The sequence below is a fragment of the Hypanus sabinus genome, chromosome 28 (genome assembly GCF_030144855.1).
Source record: "Hypanus sabinus isolate sHypSab1 chromosome 28, sHypSab1.hap1, whole genome shotgun sequence".
Classification (NCBI taxonomy): Eukaryota; Metazoa; Chordata; class Chondrichthyes; order Myliobatiformes; family Dasyatidae; genus Hypanus; species Hypanus sabinus.
This window is the reverse complement of record NC_082733.1, coordinates 36,464,709-36,484,580: the sequence shown is the minus strand read 5'-3', so window position 1 is coordinate 36,484,580 and position 19,872 is coordinate 36,464,709. Positions and strand designations below refer to the sequence as shown.

Here is a 19,872-nt window from a genome sequence, read left to right as displayed (position 1 = left end):
CCATATCACATACTGCTTCCGCAAAGTTAACAGATTTCATGACATATTCCGGTGATATTAAACCTGATTCTGACAAAATACGCTAATGACAAACCATGCAAATTAAAAAATATATACAATTAAATATATAATTCCATGAACACAAATTGTAGAGTCCTTGAAAGTGAGCCTATAGGTTGTGGAATCAGTTCAGGTTTGAGGTGAGTGAAATTATCAATTCTGTTTCAGGAGCCTGATGGTTGAAGGTAATAACTGTTCCTGAACCTAGAGGTGTGGGACCCAAGGCTCCTGTACCTCCTCCCAGATGGCAGCAGGGAGAAGAAAGCATGGAATGGGGGGTCTTTGATGATGGATGCTGCCTTGTGACAGTACTCCTTGTAGATGTGCTCAATGGTGGGAGTGTTTTTCCTGTGATGGACTGGGATGCATCCAGCACTTTTTGGAGGCTTTTCCATCAATGTCAAAAGTCAATGACATGGCTACATATGGTCTACAGTGAAGGATGAAAGAGGAGAGAGCAAAAACAAAAAGGGCCATTAAACTGGAGCTTCTTGATGAAGGAAAAGAGCTACCACCCAGCACACATTACTTATGACAGCAACAGTACTCTTGCGTATTTATCTAATTATCATATGCAATTTATGTCCACTTGTACTCTAGAGAATACTTTTTTAAAATCTGTTAACATTATTGTGTTAACATTGCTTTATGTACTGTATGTGGTATATGTACTGTGTTCTGCATCTTGACCCGGAGGAACATTTTATCATTTAGCTGCATACATCTATACAGTTGAATGACAATAAACTTGAACTTGAAAGGAAATGACGATTTTAAAAAGATAGCTACGAGATATTGTTACTGTTTGAACAGGATAATGAACTGCACGTAAAAAGGTGTTTGAAATGGCCACAGAGCTGAGATAGGAGAGAAGTGATGCAGAAGAGATAAGAGGCAAAGAACAGAGTTGCAAGCGGAACACCTGCTCTTCTAACTCCAGGCCAACATCAATTACATCAATCCATACCTCAGCTAATTAACAGCATTTGTCATTAAACCAAACAGAATTCAGTTTCAAACATGAACTCACTGTAATTGATAAAGAACTCCACGCCAACAGCTAGAAAGTGTAGGAAATCACGAAAGCTGATGAACCACAAGTTGCCATGTAGACAACTGGGCTTTAGCAGAATGAGTCAGGAGGTTCTGTACAGCAGAAAACCACCAACCAATAAACACCGTGCACTCAAAGTTCACAGTAAATTTATTATCAAAGTACATGTGTGTCACGAAATACTATAAAAGCTTCATTTTCTTGTGGTATTCAAAGAAATCAAAAACAAAACTACATGCAAATAGGGCAAACAATCGATGTGCAAAAAAAAACCACAAATTGGGCAAATACTAAAGTTTTTAAAAAGTAAAATAAATAATAAATATTGAGAATGAGTTTTAGAGTCCTTGAATGTGAGCCCATAGGTTGTGATTCAGTGTTGGGGTGATTGGGGTGCAGCGTAATCAAAAATCAACTAGTCAAGAGCTCGGTACTACTATAAAATTTAAACTTACTGCAAGTGCAATCTGCTCATCTAGAATTGGTACCATTTACATGCAATATTTTCCAACAGCTCAATTTGACAAAGCCCTGATAAAGTGACTCAGCCTGAAACGTCAACTACTTATTCATTTCCAGAGATTCTGCGGGACCTGCCGAATTCTCCTGCATTTTGCCTGCGCTGCTCTGGATTTCCGGCATCTGCAGGATCGTTTGTGTTTATGACAAGATCTTAAATGTTTTACACAAAAATAATTGAGGCCCTCACTGATTTCCCACAACAAGGCAGCACAGAGATTAGCTCGAACCTAATACAGCTTGGAGTGTCAGAGTTCAGAGTTCACTTCCAGCGAACTTTGTAACAAAAGTTTGCACATTCAAACCTGTGTGCCTATGGGTTTCCTCCGGGTGCTCCGACTTCCCACAGTCCTAAGACGTAGATGTTGGTAAGTTAATCGGTCATTGTAAATTGTCTTGTTATTAGTCTCGGGTTAAATCGGTGGCTGCAGGAGGGCGCTGCTCAGAGACTGCTCCAAATAAAAATAAAATGCTGGTAATTGTTGAGCAGCAGCGAGCACAGATCACAGCCATCCACCAAAGACGTCATTACAGTCCCTTCTCCAGGAGATAAAGAGATAAACAATACAATATGAGAACAAGTATACTAACAATTCTCACAGATATTGCCAGAGTTAGTTGTTTTATTTAGAGATACAGCATGATAAACAGCCCTTCCTGCCAAGCAAGCCCACTCTGAACCAATTACACCCATGTGACCAATTAACCTACTAACCTACAAGGCCTTTGGAATGCGAAGGGAACCAGAGCACTCGATGGAAACCCATGCCATCATGGGGGAGGATGTACCAACTCCTCACAGATGGCGTCATACAGTCATAGCAAAGTGCAGCACAAAAAGAGGCCCTCAGGCCCATCTAGTCAGTGCCAAACCATTTAAAGCACCCACACCCATCGACCTGCACTGGGACCACCGACGGTGGTGGGAATTAACCAGGATGCCGGTGCTGTAATACATTACCACTATACTATCATGCCAAACCAATACCATGTTGAACTTAGTCCCTTAATGAACATCGTGATACCCAACTTGTTTTTCTCCTTCACGGTTCTGATAAAGGATTCCAGACCTTAAACTTCAACTGTTTTTCTTTCCACAGATGCTGCCCGGCCTGTTGAATGTGTGCAACATCTTCTGTTTTTTTTAATCAGTAAGAGTTTGCGCCAAATTTTTCTTATAGGCTCTTAGCCAAATTCGTGTCACCACATGTTGGCACACCATCAAATACACTATTAACCTTCTCTTAAATTTCTCATGAAATAGTGGGTGTAAGAGCTGGACCACCATGAGCAGTGTCACAGAGGAACCAAATTAGACATTGTTGTCACTGTTGCAGAAAGGGATCAGTACAGGGCATTCAGGATAACGCAGCACAAAAAATTAAAAATCTTATCATTATAACATCAAAGTAAACAAAAACTATCTTGATGTTACCAGCACACGCAAATAGAAGTCATTCAGCTCATCACATCTATTCTAGCCCTGGCTCGTAGTAGGCTCACCCCAAATCCACAATGCAGGAATACTGTGCCTCAAATGTTTCTGCTACTAGATCACTAATGTAGAGAAGGGACTTCAGTGACATTAACCTTTCCATGAAAATGAAATAAATCTGGAATGAAAAACCAGCAATGTTAATAACTTCAGTGGTTGTTAAGTTGATGGAAAGAATCTTAAGAGGCATAATAGGATTAGGAATAGTCAGCATGGCTTTGTCAAAGGCAGGTCGCGCCTTACAAGCCTGATTGAATTTTTTGAGGATGTGACTAAACACATTGATGAAGGAAGAGCAGTAGATGTAGTGTATATAGATTTCAGCAAGGCATTTGATAAGGTACCCCATGCAAGGCTTATTGAGAAAGTAAGGGGGCATGGAATCCATGGAGGCCTTGCTTTGTGAATCCAGAATTGGTTTGCCCATTCTGGGATCCCTTTTCTTTGTGATTTTTATAAATGACCAGGATGAGGAATAGGTTAGTGCTGATGACACAAAGGTTGGGGGTGTTGTGGATAGTGTGGAGGGCTGTCAGATGTTACAGTTGGACATTGATAGGATGCAAAACTTTGCTGAGAAGTGGCAGGTGGAGTTCAACCCAGATAAGTGTGAGGTGGTTCATTTTGGTAGGTCAAATATAATGGCAGAAGATAGTATTAATGGTAAGACTCTTGGCAGTGTGGAGGATCAGAGGGATCTTGGGGTCCAACTCCATTGGACAGTCAAAGATGCTGCGCAGGTTGACTCTGTGGTTAAGGCGGCATACAGTGCATTGACCTTGATCAACTGTGGGATTGAGTTCAAGAACGAGAGGTAATGTAACAGCTATATAGGACTCCGGTCAGACACCACTTGGAGTACTGTGCTCAATTCTGATCGCCTCACTACTTGAAGGATGTGGAAACTATTGAAAGGGTGCAGAGGAGATTTACAAGGATGTTGCCTGGGTTGGGGAGCATGCCTTATGAGAATAGGTTGAGTGACCTCAGCCTTTTCTCCTTGGAGTGGCAGAGGATGACAGCTGACCTGACAGAGGTGTATAAGATAATGAGAGGCAGTGATCGTGTGGATAGCCAGAGGCTTTTTCCCAGTGCTGAAATGGCTAACACAAGAGGGCACAGTTTTAAATGTGCTTGGAAGTAGGTACAGAGATGTCAGGGTAAGTTTTTTATTTAAAGCAAAGAATGGTGAGTGCAGGGAATAGCGAGCCAGCAACAGTGGTGGGAGGCAGATACGATAGGGTCTTTTAAGAGACTCCTGGATAGGTACATGGAGCTTAGAAAAAATGGAGGGCTATGGGTAACCCTAGGTAATTTCTAAAGTAAGCACATGTTTGGCACAGCATTGTGGGCCGAAGGGCCTGTATTGTGCTGAAGGTTTTCTACATTTCTAAAGAACGAATACACACAGCTCAGTTACGTTCTTTACCTTTGACTTGGTCTATGTAACTGAAGACTTGTACCATCATGGTTGAATGAGGGATGGGTCAATTCAGCTTGCTGCTCCACCAAGTTCATTATTTATTTATTGAGATACAGCATACAATAGGCCCTTCCAGCCCTTCGAGTTGTGCCACCTTGCAATTCCCCAATTTAATTGCTGCCTAACCACAGGACAATGACTAATTTACACTGACCAATCAACCTACCAACCTGTATGACTTTGGACTGTGGGAGGAAACCGGAGCATCTGGAAGAACACACGGTCACAGGCTGAACGTACAAACTCCTTACAGACAGTGGCGGGACTTTACTCAGCTCTGCCCTTAACTAAAGGGCCTGTGTACGGAATCTTTGTGGACTTCAGTTCAGAATGCTATTTGACTGAATTTATTGTTTGCATGGTTTGTTTAAATCTTCACTGCACTTTGGGCGTTTGACAGTCTTTTTTTTCCAATTGGGCTCTGAGTTTTTTGTAAAAAAAATGACTGCCTGTAAGGAGATGAATCTCAACGTTGCATAAACACACCTTTGGTAATAAATGTATTTTGAACCACATGAAGTGTCCTATCAAGCCAATTGCTTGTGCCAAATAATTCCGATGGATTCAAGGTATCACAACACAGCCTTCTCAAAGTGGGCAAGGGATGGACAACCGTTAGCCTAACCAGCAATTGGCCTATTTATTCCATTAATGTAGAAAAACTCTTACCTGTTGTGATATTATTTCATTACTAATATTAATCCAATTACCTTACACATAATGCTGGTGTCTCTGCTGCAAGTCAACTTTGTGAACCGTCATTTACATCTAAACTCATTCCTCTGACATTCTTGTTCCAAACCTGTTACCAACCAATGCTTTCCATTTATTCTTATGAAAGTGCTGAAAACCTATTCAGGAGTGGAAAGATTGCATGCAACTTGGAAGTGGGTCTGAAGTTTTTCTGTAATTAAAGTTATAGAAAAGTAACAACTTAAACGAAGTCTCAGGGAAGTAACATATCAAGATTGTTTAATATCCAGGGCACAAGTGTAAAGGAAAACAAAATAATTGTTACTCCAGATCTGATGCAGAACATTAAAAACACAAAAACAAGTACATAGGATAACTTCTATTGTTTGTACTCACAATGAATAATTAGAAGACGAGACACTTAAGGCTCATTTATTGAAATATTTCTCTACCGACACACCTTAAATTGCACTTCTACATGACGATGGAACCTGAGACTATCTACGAAATACAATTATTGCAAGAAACATCATACCCCATGATTAATTACCCAGCTCCATTTGTTACAACCAGGCAGCATCTTTTGAGTTAACTCCAGTGGGATAAGAGGCCAGAATACCCAGGGACAGTTTATATAAAAAGCCCACTAAAAATATTAATGTATTCACTACTAACAGATCCAACTAATTCAATTCCATGTACTAAATCAATTTCTTTTTAATGAATAGGACTCTAACATAATAACCAATCAGAAGCAGGTTTAATATTACTGGCAAATGTCAAGAAATTTGTTTGTTCTGTGGCAGCCGTGCAGTGCCATATATAAATATAGTAAGTTACAATAAGAAATACAAATATTGCAAGAGAGCAAAATACTGAGGTAGTTTTTCATGGGTCATGGACTGTCCAGAAATCTGATGGTGGAGGGGAAGAAGCTGCTCCTAAAACATTGTGTTCGAAGTGGATCAGTGGTGGGGGTGTGCCTCAACAAAGCAGGATCCATCATGAATGCCCTTCGTCATACGTATATAAAAAATAGAGTAAAAATTGGTGAGGTAGCGTTCATGGGTGTGACAGAACAGGTTTACCACAAGTGATTTCTTCCTTCCTGCTCTCCCCTGCCAACACCCATAGCCCCGTAATTCTCATTAGCCCCGTCCAGCAGGGCTGAAGTTCTGCTTATCGGGAGCACACGTTAGGCTAACACGTAGAATGCACTCTTTTATTTGTACTTTCACACTCTAGGACAGTGGCATTCTTAAATGCGTTAGTTGTTGCCTCCAGTTTTCGGGGGGGAAGCCTGACTGATGGGTGGGGCGTCTTCAAAAAAAAAGGTGCCGGTTTGTGGTGGCACGTGCTCAATGCAGGCTCAGGAAAAGAGTTCATTTTGGGGGATGGGGAAGAGTGCTGGCTCCTGGAAGATGTCGAATGATTTTGCTGCACATTGTATCTGTGATCTTATTGTGGACATCTGTGATTGTGCACAAGGATGTGAAATCTCATGTTTTGGTGATTGTGTAATTGTTCAGGCTCATGGTAACAACTCCTCCCACATTCCAAAGAATGGACTATCCCTTTTCCTCCTACTTGAAGGCTCATTTTGGTGTAAGTGAAGAGGGAGACAGGGTGTGGTAAGGTGAGATGTACTACTTCGGATTGGTGTTTGGAGCTGTAGTCCTAAAGGTCTATGGCATTTATCTGTATTTTCTCTATTGTCATTTGTGTTATTTTGCCATTTTCTCTACTGTAAACATCTTTGCACATTTTCTATTTCTTTAACCTCTGACACGCAATAAACACCTTTGCACTAAATATGCTACCATGGCCTACATGTAATCTTTTAAGATTTGGGGACAGCTTCTTTCCAACTGTGATAAGACTGCTGAATGGATCCTGACCCAAATCTGGGCCGTACCTTCCAAATATCCAGACCTGACTTGCACTACTTTACTTTCCCCTTTCTATTTTCTAATTATGATTTTTAATTTAAATTTTTATTATATTTACTTCGATTTGTACTTCAGGGAGCGTAAACTGCAGGGTCAAATATCGCTGTGATGATTGTACACTCTAGTATCAATTGTTTGGTGACAATAAAAGTAAAGTCCAAGCCTTCACATGGACATGTAGCCCTCACCAAAACTCAGTGTGACAATGGGTTGGTTGATTGCCTGTTCAGAAATCTGATAGTGGAGGGGAAGAAGATGACAGAAGCTGTTCCTAAAATATTTGGTGTAAGCCAATAAGAGCCAGTATATTAAGAGCTAAAAAAACATTGCATTAAGCCATCTTACATTGCAAAGAACCACTTTTCACTTATGAGCCACACATTTCACAGTACCTGATTCACCAAAATCTATAGACAGGTACAGCAAACATTCAGAAAAGCCAACAGCATCTTGCTATTTATTTCTATGGAACAGAATATATGAAAAAGCGGAGATTGATGAGGCCTCTGTCGGACAGGGTTGACCATGGATGTTGCATCCTAGCTGTCTCGATGCACGAGGCAGGCAGGGCAGTACGATACGGAGTGCAAGCTGTTGCCTGCGTAGTAAGCTCCCCACTCCACACATCTGATGAACCCAAAGGAATGACAGAGACCAATACAATTTGGCACCAGTAGCATCACAGGAGTTGCCAGTCAGCATCGAAATCAACGAAATCAAGCCTTAGGGACTCCAGCTCTGGATTTTTCACCTCAGGATTTACTCCCGAAGCCTTCCCCACGAGATCAGCGAGATCACGAGTAAAGTACCGCTTACAGCATTAATCTCAAGGATGGATGTTCATGGATTGGATAAAATTCAGAGGAGGGTTACAGAAACAACAGCCAAAGTGAGTGAATTAATTTACAAGGGAAGGACAGACCGTGTAGGCCTGAGTGCATTAATGTCCACTGCTGTTGAGTGAGAAAATCTCAAAGCAGAGGATGGTGCCTCAGGGGAGAATCTGGAACTGTGGAGGCAGGGATGTCACTTGCTGAAAATAAGGGTCAACTATTTACTGCACATTCGGTAGAATTTCTTCTCCCAGAGGAACAGTCTCCCACAGTGGTGTGTTAGAGTAGCAGCTAGTGCGTCACTTTACAGAGCCAGCCAGAGGCCACTGATTGTGATTCAATTCCAGCTGCTGCCAAAGGAATTTGTACTTCTCCCCGTGTTTATTATTATAAAAGTTCCGAAGAGCAGTGTAAGGGCACGCTACGCTGCTGACAGAACCATGACAACACCTGTGGGCTGCCCCTAGCATAATCATTCTTGATAAGATTTGATAGAAGCGTACATTTCACTGTATGTTTCAATGTATATGACAAATAAAGCTAATCTTTTCCTCAAACGTCAATGGAAACAGTGAATTTGGATATTTAAGGCACCGGCTGGTAGACTCTTGATAAGATTGCAACAAGCAGAAAGGAAGGAGCGCTGAGTAAACTTATCAGATCGGACAACACCTTACTAAATGCAAGCCAGATTCAACAGGCAGTTGTTGTTCTTGTTCCTTTCCACACCTGGGCAGCAAGCTTGCCATTTCTTTAGCATTTTATCTGTTGTCTTTTTTTTAAAAACGAGGCCGAGTTGCTAGCTCAATGCTCAACCCAGCACAGATGGAAAGCATGCAAGGAGACAGCCAGATTCACACCTGGGACCACTCACATCAAAGTTTGGCACGGCTGACCGGCAGATTCCACAGGCAGAGTGCGCTTCCCAATTCCAATTCTTTTTAAGATCTTGCTAATCTTAGCCTAGGCGATGGTGGCATCATAACAAGTGCCATTGGTCCTTGACTATGTTGAGGAAAAGCAGCCCAGATTATTGCAGCTGTTCACTGCCCAAAGAGCATGCAGATGCCCTGCTTCCTCCAAGTGGTAATTATAGCCTATTATCAATACAGACCAACCACGTGCAACACCAAGCACTCAAATACATGCACAGAACTCCCAAAACCCAAGAGAAAATAATGCGCAAAGTTAACCTTGGAAAGGGAAAAGGAAGGTTAGATTTTAAAAACTTACTCGATGCAAAATCACCAGACAGATGATGCTTCTCTTCCAAAGTCCACAGTAATCTGCAAAAGTTATAAAAAAAAAATTTAACGCGGTATCAAAATAAAACTTGTCATCACAGCTCACAAACTCTCTATCAGCAGGTAATAGAGGCAAGGGTGGGATGGGGTAAATGAGAAGATTGGAGAAACAATGATTAAAATACTAAGCATATTTATTGCAAAAGTTAAGGGCAGCTTTTGAAACTCAAGGCAGACATCGCTTTAAATAAACAGCGTATTAGGAGGTAAATTTACACCACACAGAAGACGCTAACAAAAGATATAGAGGAAACTGAAAACACAATGATTTAGTTAGTTAGCTAGTTCCGCTCTGCAATTCGTAACGCATTGGGCAGCAACGTTGCTGTTTCTTCAGCATTTATCTTTTTAAAAGAAAGATGCCAAGTTGCTAGTTCTGAAGGGTCACAATCTCACCATTTTGCTTTTTTGTACTATTTAGTTGTATTGTCTCCTTAAGGCACCTTATAGTATTCTTTTAATGTTTTGCACTGTACTGAGTGGCAGGGTGGAGATATGTCTCTACCAAAGGAGGTGTAAGGTGCTCCTTCCCTCCGCTAGCCTGCAGGTCACCCTTGGGTAAAGTGTAGCCCCCCCCATCCCCACCAATCAGGCTCACGTGAAGCCACGGGAGCAGGTGGTGGATGGACGTATGAGCAGCTGGTGCACATCACAAGTCCTGGTTATGCGAGCACTGACGCCAAGCAGACAATCTCTGAAGAGTATTGATAATGGTTGGGGTCACCCATCTTGTAAAGACACTGCCCAGAAGGCAGCAATGGCAAACCACTTCTGTAGAGAAAAAAAATTGCCAAGAATAATCACAGTCATAGACCCTGATCACTCATGTAACATGCAACACAGCGCATAGTGATGATGATGCACTGTACTGCAGCCACTACACAACAAATTCCATATCCGTCAGTGATAATAAACCCGATTCTGATTATTTTTTTTGTGACTACAGTACTGTTGCCATTCATTTGGCCCCTTGGGGTGACTATACACTATAGAAGGAATGGCATTGATCTGCTAAATGATTCAGTAAATATCGCAAGGCACGTGAAATCGCAGCTCACTGTAGGCACTACTGAAGTTTACCGAATTTTCAGTGGGACCAAAAACTCAGTACAGGACCCAATTTGTTGATCATTTGAGAAGCAACTGAAATTCCTCTAAAACTCAATATTGACTTCAGCCTACTCAAATGACTATCAGAATTTGCCTGATTTATTATTAATTATCTTCTGGGCTTGTGTGTCATCTCCAATTCCAGGACAGTCAGCCCACGTTGCCAAAGTATTTGAGAAGTAAATGTTCAGAATTTTGGGAACAACACATAGCTTTTAAATACAAAAATGTTTCACATTGAGGAGATATATTAACGAGTGCAAAGCATTGTGCAGCATTTAAGCACCAGCAGAGATCATGCACCCTTTAGAATGGCACTTAACACTAGAGAAATGCTCAGGCTCCGGGACAGCTTCTTCCACCGGGCCATCAGACTGAATAATTCATGCCGATACAACTGTATTTCTATGTTATATTGACTGTCCCGTTGTACATACTATTATAAATTGCTACAAATTGCACATTGCATATTTAGACAGAAGCAATGTAAAGATTTTTACTCCTCATGTATATGATGGATGCAAGTAATAAAGTCAATTCAATTCAATTTTAGCCACCACCTGACCAATCCAAATCTGACCCAACCACAGGGATTATATATCCAAGTTCAACATCCGAGTCTCATCGGGCAATGGTTACTTGACAGAACAACATTCTGACAGAGGAACACATACAAAATTGCAGGAGGAACTCAAAGTTAGGTCGCATCTGTGGGCAATAGACAGGCCGAGACCCTCCATCAGGGCTGGAGAGGAAGAGGGGAAGAAGCCTGAATAAGATGGGGGGGGGGGGTAGAATATAAGCTGAAAGGTGATAAGTGAAGGCAGGCGGGATGAAGTAAGAAGCTGGGAAGTGATAGGTGGAAAAGGTAAAGGGCTGAAGGAGGAGGATTCTGACAGGGGAGGACAGTGGACCACAGGCGAAAGGAAAAGAAAGAAGATGAGCTGGTGACAAGAGAGGGGATGAGAGAGAAACCAGAATAGGGTACAGGAATAAAAAAGGAGGCAGACCAACATGCTCTTAGTCAAATAAGTCATGTCTGGGAGATGAGACTGCTCCATATTCTACAGTAACAAAAAAAAACAACAAACTGAGGTCCCTCAGCAATTTGTGTTTTCCCCCCTTTGCTCCAAGTCTGGGGGGAAATTGTGGGGATAAAAACTTCCCCAAAGTATAAGTGCAACGAAACATAATCACAGTGATTTAATACTAACCGCAGTAAAAAAAAATTTACAACAACCAATTAACAGACCAACCAGTACATCTTTGGACTTTGGAGGAGAATGTACAAACTCCTTCCTCCCGCTGTCCATGAGGTTTTATACATTCGCTCTATGGCGCGTGGGTTTCTCTGGGTGCTTCGCTTTCCTCCCACAGTCCAAAGACCTACCCGTTGGTTAACTGGTCATTGTAAATGGCCCTGTGATGAGGCTACGATTAAATGAGGAGTTGCTGGACTACATGGTTCGTGTGGCTGGAAGGAGCCATGTCAATAAGTAAAGAGAAAAATAAGCTTCAACTAAGTTTTTAAACCTGTAAATGTTATTTGGGACAGTGCTAGCAATGCAATCCACTACCTATAAAGAGTGCAAATATGTGACGTAGGTAACTATTGTTGACTGGTAGCTAGGTGTGGAAGCAGTAAACAGTGATCTCATTTAAACTGGATAAAGTTCATGCAGTGAAAGTTCCCAATTACTTGGCACGATAGTGGACGCAAGACACAATAACCTGAGATCAAAACATAAACAATGATCAAACACAGAGTCTTGGCATTTCTTAATCTTTATCTCCAGTCCCCAGAGTCAGTGAACACAGCAATAGACCACTGATTCAGGCCCTTCTCAACCCAACAACCCTATGCTGCCCTCCCAGTTAGTCCTAAATTCCTGCATTCAGTCCATATCCCTCCAAGTCCCAACCTTCAAAGGAGCTTAATGAAAATGACTGAAATGAAAGGCTCGTCATATGAGGAGCGTTTGATGGCTCTGGGCCTCTCCTTACTGGAATTCAGAAGAATGAGGGGTGACCTCATTGAATCCGATCAAATGTTGAATGGCCTTTAATAAAATGGACGTGGAGAGGATGTTTCCTCTGGTGAGGGGAGTCTAAGACCAGAAGAGGCAGTCTCAGAATAGAGGAGTGTCCTTTTAGAATGGAAATGAGGAATTTCTTTAGCCGGAGTAGCGAACCTGTGGTATTTGTTGCCACGGGCGGCTGTGGTCGCCAAGTCATTGAGTATATTTAAGGCAGAGGTTGATCGATTCTTCATTAGTCAGTACTCCATTGTTCAGCCACGATGAAATGGTAAAGCATGCTTGATGGGCCAAATAGACTAATCCTGCTCCTACAACTTGGATTTTTCCATGTACTTATCCAAGTACCTGTCTCAACCATTTCCTCTGCCAATTACCTCCATACACTCAACACCCTCTGCATGAAAAAATTTACCATTCAGATCCCATTTAGATCTTCCCCCTCACGTTAAACCTCTAATCATTAGATATGGACTCCCTCTACCTTGTAAAAAAAGATTCATCATCCACTTTATCTATGCCTCTCAATTTAAAACATGTCTGTAAGGTCGCCCCTCACTCTCTGACACTCCAAATAATGAAGATCTAGTCTGGCCAGCCTCTCTATAACACAAGCCCTCCAGTTTTTTCAACATCCTTAAATCTTTTCTGCACTTGTTTTCCCCCCGTTTAATCGCACCTTTCCTTTCACAGTCATGGTTAAAAAATGATATAAACCAAGTTTCAGAAGTGGTTTGCCATTGGCTTCTTCTGGGCAGTGTCTTTACAAGACAGGTGACCCCAGCCATTATCAATACTCTTCAGAGATTGTCTGCCTGGTGTCTGTGGTCGCATAACCAGGACTTGTGAAATGCACCAACTGCTCATACGACCATCCACCACCCGCTCCCATGGCTTCACTTGACCCTGATCGGCGGGAGGCTAAGCACGCGATACACCTTGCCCAAGAATGACCTGCAATCTAGCTGAGGAAAGAAGCACCTTAGCTAAACATGTATAGATGGGGAGGCAGCATGGAGGTTCAACAGTGAGTGGATGATAACTCAGAAATGGACAACCCGGAAGAAAACCTATGGACTAACAAGAGAACAATCATAAATGTTGAAGGACCGCAGGGGTTCCCAACCCTTTTTTTTACGCTATGGAGCCTTCCCGTTAGCCGAGAGGTCCGTGGACCCCAGGATGGGAACCCCTGTGAGGAACTCAGCAGGTTGAGCAGCATCTACTACTATGTTGACTCAGGCCTAGGTGGCCGGCGTCGGGTACGATGACGGACCCTCTACTCCTCCCTCAGTGTGTTCAGTTCATCTACATTAGCCGCGCCGCTATCCTCTAGGAGCGTGTTGGGAGTCTTGGCAGAGCAGCATCAGCGGGAGGTAAGGGCGATGTTCACTGTCAAAACCCTGCACCGTCGGAAATTATTTTCCTCCCGCAGACATGGCTCAAACCACCGAGTTCCTCCAGCAGCCTGCTTGTTACTCCGTGTTCCTGCATTTAAATCTCCTGTGGCTCCAAGGAGCTCCACACTTGCTGAGCAACCAACAAAACCCGCAAAGATTTTTTTTTATAAAATGAGGGAAATCAGAATCAGGTCTATTATCACCGGCATGTGACATGAAATTTGTTAACTTAGCAGCAGCAGTTCAATGCAGTACATAATCTAGCAGAGAGAAAACAATATTATAATAATAAATAAAATAAAAATAATAATAAATCAATACAGCATATGTATATTGAATAGATTAAAAAGCATGCAAAAATCTGAAATACTGTATATTAAAAGAAAGTGAGGTAGTGTCCAAGGGTTCAATGTCCATTCAGGAATCGGATGGCAGAGGGGAAGAAGATGTTCCTGAATCGCTGAGTGTGTGCCTTCATGCTTCTGTACCTCCTACCTGATGGTAACAGTGAGAAAAGGGCATGCCCTGAGTTCTGGAGGTCCTTTCTGAGACACTGCTCCCTGAAGATGTCCTGTGTACTTTGTAGGCCAGTACCCAAAATATAGATTTGAGGAAGCTCGCTGAGCACGTGAATTACCTCTGTTTGGTCAGGCTCAGTTACTGCATATTGGACTTTACCAAAGATTATTTTTCCTCACTAGAGGGGACTCTACAACGATATATTGTCTAGCCCATCAAGGTTCATACTTTTCAAATACCAAGGCGCTGTAGTGTTACAAACAAGTGCTTTTATTTATTTATTGAGATACAGCGCAGAATAGGCCCTTCTGGCCCTTTGAGCTGTACCGCCCAACAATTCCCGATATACTTTCAAATCTCCTACCATCTTTCCTTTCAGTTAGTCCTGACGAAGGGTCTCGGCCCGAAACGTCGACAGTGCTTCTCCCTATAGATGCTGCCTGGCCTGCTGTGTTCTACCAGCATTTTGTGTGTGTTGTTGTTTGAATTCCCAATTTAACCCTAGCCTAATCACAGGGCAATTTACGATCAACCTACACATCGGTACATCTTTGGACCATGGGAGGAAACCCCCGCAGTCAAGGGGAGAACACAAAGTTCTTACAGACAGCAACGGAAATTGAGCCCAGGTCTCTGGTACTGTAAAGCATTGTGCTGCCCCTGGCATATTGATGATATTCAAGACCAAGAGGCAATTTACTTTGACGGGGAGTAGCAACGAAGGATTACGTGTTGTATGGTATTATTTTAAATGGAGCAAGGACATATAAAAATACAGGATTCCTCCCCACAAAGTCCTGACTAAACTGCCACCTCAGATCCACTCTCACTTCCCCATCTAATTCCCATACCCCAGGCATCTAAAAGCTTATCAACTTGAGAAAAGATAAACACATGCCTTGGCGACCTTTCAACTGAAAACATGCAACCAGCAGCACTGCTAACAAACAAATGAACTTGTGGTCAGCACCACAAGAAATTGCCTGTGAAATTCTGAGAACCTATAATTTTAGCTGATACAATTGAGTTAATTAGAATTATTAATGGTCACTGATTACAGAGTTAAGTAGATGCAGGAACTCCCCCGCCCCCATTTCTAGACTTCAGTAGTTGCAAGGACCATATTCACGGAAATCATAAACATGAGATTCTGGAAATCGAGAGCAATGCTGGATGAGCTCAGCAAGTCAGGCAGCTTCTATAAAGAATAGACGGTCAATATTTTGGGTTAAGAGCCTTCATTAGATCTGTCAAGGAAGGGGGCAGAAGTCAGAATGAGAAGTTGGGGGAGGGGGAAGCAATTCAAGCATTCATTTAAAGTCAGCTGTCACTGCAACAGCACAATTATATTTAGCAGAAAGGAAAGTCAAATCACAAGATAAGGCTGTTTATCCAGTTAGAGCTCTCCAGCTCTCCACAGCATCTGTTTCCATAGCCTCTGCAATCTGACACTGTAGATCCTGCAAGTATGTAAATACTGGCTGTAGTGTATATTCTGGGTTCCTCGGAACTGGCTGAAAACTGATCATTTCCACTCAGTTGAACATGAAGTATCAAGTAAAACTCAACTGCTTGAAACACGGTGAAAGATTGCTTCAATGTTTAATGATGTGACACAGTCCTCAAACCAATGTGTATCTTAAAAAGTAACAGTTACCACAGTCATTAGACCTGCACTTGAAAGGCCAAAATGTTTGCAGTAAATCTGCTTTAGTTTGTTTTGAGTTTTAAGAATAGCTTATCAGTAACACAAAATAGAACACTTTAGCCAATCCAGTCAGACACTAAAATTTTTTTTAAATGGAGACACTCAGCTGGATCACAGATATTAACCATTTCTCGTTCCATGCATGCTCCATAACCTGTTAAATCTTTCCAGAGTTTGTTTTGTTTTTCAGATTTCTTACATCTGCAGTTTTACTGACAATTCAAATCTCCTATATTCTGCACCAAGCATTGTACGTACACACCGACTCTAGGTCTAGGAAGAATGCCCCGGTTTGCTGCAGCCCATTCCATTTCTGATGCCCTGTGCCAAATCTGACTACACTTGAAGAGCACAGTTTGGTACCAAAAGCTCAAGTTGAAAGTTCAAATTAATTTATTAGTAATGCACAGCATACAGGGGGGCAGGAGCTCCTTCCCACCACCGGTCTGCATGTCACCTTTGGGAAAGGTGTAGTTTCTGCTTAGCCCCCCTCCGAACAGGACCAAGTGAAGCCAAGCGAGCAGGTGGTGGATGACAAGCCTGGTTACGCAACCACTGAAGCCAGGCAGGCAACCCCTGGAGAGTATTGATAATGGCTAGGGTCACCCATCACCATGATAACCTACGTCACACAACACAGCACGTAATGACCAGTACCATACACAACCCTCCGATTCATTTTCTTGCAGGCACTCACATGAAATCAAAGAAATACTATAAAGTCCATGAAAGGTAACAAAGGTTGAGAAACATTCAATGTACAAAAGATGATAAATCAAACAAGTGATAAAAATATACAAATAATACTGAAAACAGCAAGTCCACAGGCTGCGGAGTCAATCCAGTGCTGGCCCAGGATACCGATTGGTACAAGGCAATCACTGCTCCCTAACCTGGCAGTGAAGGAGTCAAGACTCCTGTGCCTCCCGCCTGATGGCAATCGCAGAAAGAGAGGGAAATGGGTCAAACACAGGCAGACAGAGTGGCAAGCATTGAGGGCAAGGAGCTTTCAAGCTCATAACTATGAGTATCAGCTTCAGAATGAGTCCTTCATAAAGGATGTGTTGTCCTTGGCCCAAGTTATTCTACTGAAACTCATATGAAAGGAACCCATGGACACCAAACAGCAGAAAGAATCTCTCAACATTCACCCCGTCAAGCCATTTTAGCTGGTTTTCCAACTGGATCAGCTCTTGTACTTGAGGTACATCAGTCTTATTTGGTGTGGAAAAATGAAGGATATTGAGTGACAGAGGTTAATGAAAGGCAAGGCATCACGAAGCAAAAAAAAAAATCCACGTGCAAGCAACCAAAAACGGAGTTGTAAAGCAGAACATGGTCCATAAAAATGGGGAAATTGGGATACTGAGAGATCCATCCTTCCCGTTTGTGACTGATGCGCAGCTCTGAGTATTTCCTGCATTTAATGAGAAGTAGGAGAAACTCATTGATAGGAAAAGAATTCATCAGAGAAGTCCCTTCAGAACTGCAAACACACTATTTTATTTGCTCCAGATTACTATACAACAACACTTATACGCAATACATAATGTTAAAAACCATCTAAAGAACTTCAGTACAATTGTGTTTGTTGCTGTTGTTAAGTTAAATGCGTGACACATTACCAAGCACCACTGAACTTGCAGGTAACCATTACCACTTTTTAACAGTCTTCCCTTCGTTGGCTTTGCCTCACCTTGCATTCTAAGTAGATACTTACCACATGATAATATGATTGTTGTCCAATTAGCCTCTCAAACCTGCTCCCCCTTTTGCTGACATAGCTGGTTTGCTTGCAACCTCAAGTTCAGGTCCCCAGCTACCTCAGGTAATCTTGTCTATCAAGAGTATGTCCACCTTTGCTTCAAAAAGTTTTTCAGATAATGCTTCCACCACATTTTCCTTTTTAAAAAAAAGCTCCGAAGTGTCTCATCTACGTCTTAGAAGAATAACCTATTTTTTCCTTAAAAAGAGGACATCCACTAGTTCCAGATGCTCCTTCAAGAAATATCCTCTCCTCATCTGCCCTTTAGCCAAAGGGAAGGGGATCTGTGGAAATCATTGCCACAGACGGCCATGGAGGCCAAGCCATTGAGTACGAATAAAGCGGGTATGATTGCCACTTAATTAGAAACAGCATCAAAAGTTATGAGAAGGCAGGAGAATGGGATTGAGGGAGGTAATAAATCGAATGATATTGAATGGTGGAGCTGACTCAATAGGCTGAATTGCCCAATTCTGCTCCAATGCCTCAACACCTTATAGTCTAAGGCACACAGCATCCCCTTTAACTCTTCAATTAAGTTGACTGTCACTCCAAAATCCAGAAATTGCAAACCTAGCCTGGCCATCATTCCCTTGTAAGTTTTCTGACCCAGTTCCAAGTGGGATTTTATCCTTCAATTATAGAGGGTATTGACTAGGTTTCCATTGTTTCGCTGATCAAAAGGTTTAAGGTGGTGGGGGGAGAAACAGAAAATCAAAGTTTCATTACATCAGCACTTCAGTAAATATGTGAATTGCCAAGAAGATACATTTCAACCATGCAAAGGTATGGTTGACACCTAAGAAACAACATACAACCTAGCATTGTTGATAAAATGAACAATTGATACAGTCAGGTCTGGTACTATCAGTACAACTCAACTGTGATAAAAGGGTTTACAGTCTCTCAGACTTGAGTATACTGATCTGACCTGAGTCTTCAGGTACGTGGGGGAGCAGAGAGAAACAAGCAGTTAGTTAAACATTTAATCAACACAGCACTGTTCATTGCTTAGAGCTTTTCACAAAGGATATATAAAATATAGACAACATCTAAAAGCCATCTCAAGCTAACTTCATCACACATCAACCCTGTTAAGCTACATTTAGCTAGAACAACAATTTTTATTAAAAGGGAAACTAACTAAGCATCAAATTCCCATGTTCCTTGTGTCTGAGACTCTGAAGAAATTATAGCTCATTGAACTGTAAATGAGATCCCTCAGAAATCTTTCCCACAGTGTAAGATTAACACGATAGGTTCCATTTAATATCCACTGACCAGCTGGAACAGTTTGGTGAAAGTTAGCTGTGTAACCCTAAACCATTAACCATGAAGGAATTTACATAGTTTATCCTCTAACCAAGAGAGGCTCCAAAAAAAAAATCATTTTCATTTTCCTTAATCTGCGCAAATTGATCCCAAAACCTGACTGCAAGTGTTCCAATGACAGCACAGGCCAATATCAAATGATTTACTAACAGGGAATCCTGTGGAACTTCCCTGCAAATGTTCTAAAATACAGAGTTTGCAAAACATCAATTCACAAGTCATACATCACAAAAACAGACCCTTCAGTCCAACTGGCCCAAGCCAACAAAGATTCCCAAAGTTAATTCCATTTGCTTGTCTTTGGTCCATCTCTCTCCAAACTGCTCATTTTTCAAAGTGAATTTATTATCAAAGTACGCATATGTCAAAGACTACCCAGAGATGTACATTCATACTTGGATAATAAATTTAATTTGAACTTCATATATGTCACCATATAATTCAGCCGGCGGCGTAGTTGCATCAGCACTGGACTTCGAAGCAAATGGTGTCCAGTTTGAATCTGGCTGGCTCCCTACATGCTTTACATCTTTGCTGGGTTGAGCATTGAGCTAGTGATTTGGCCTTGTTAAAAAAAAGTCACTTATAAACCACCCACGATTTTTACCTCCT

At 41.9% G+C, this 19,872-nt stretch overlaps 1 protein-coding gene across 9 annotated transcripts in view; it reads right to left on the bottom strand.

The window, feature by feature from the left end:
* LOC132382584 (A-kinase anchor protein 13-like) overlaps positions 1-19,872 on the bottom strand; it is a 548,542-nt gene that overhangs the window by 494,869 nt on the left and 33,801 nt on the right. For all 9 annotated transcript variants that reach the window (XM_059952931.1, XM_059952933.1, XM_059952936.1 and 6 more), the window contains exon 2: positions 9,320-9,372. The gene's annotated coding sequence lies outside the window, so the exon portion shown is untranslated. The remainder of the gene's footprint in view (positions 1-9,319; positions 9,373-19,872) is intronic.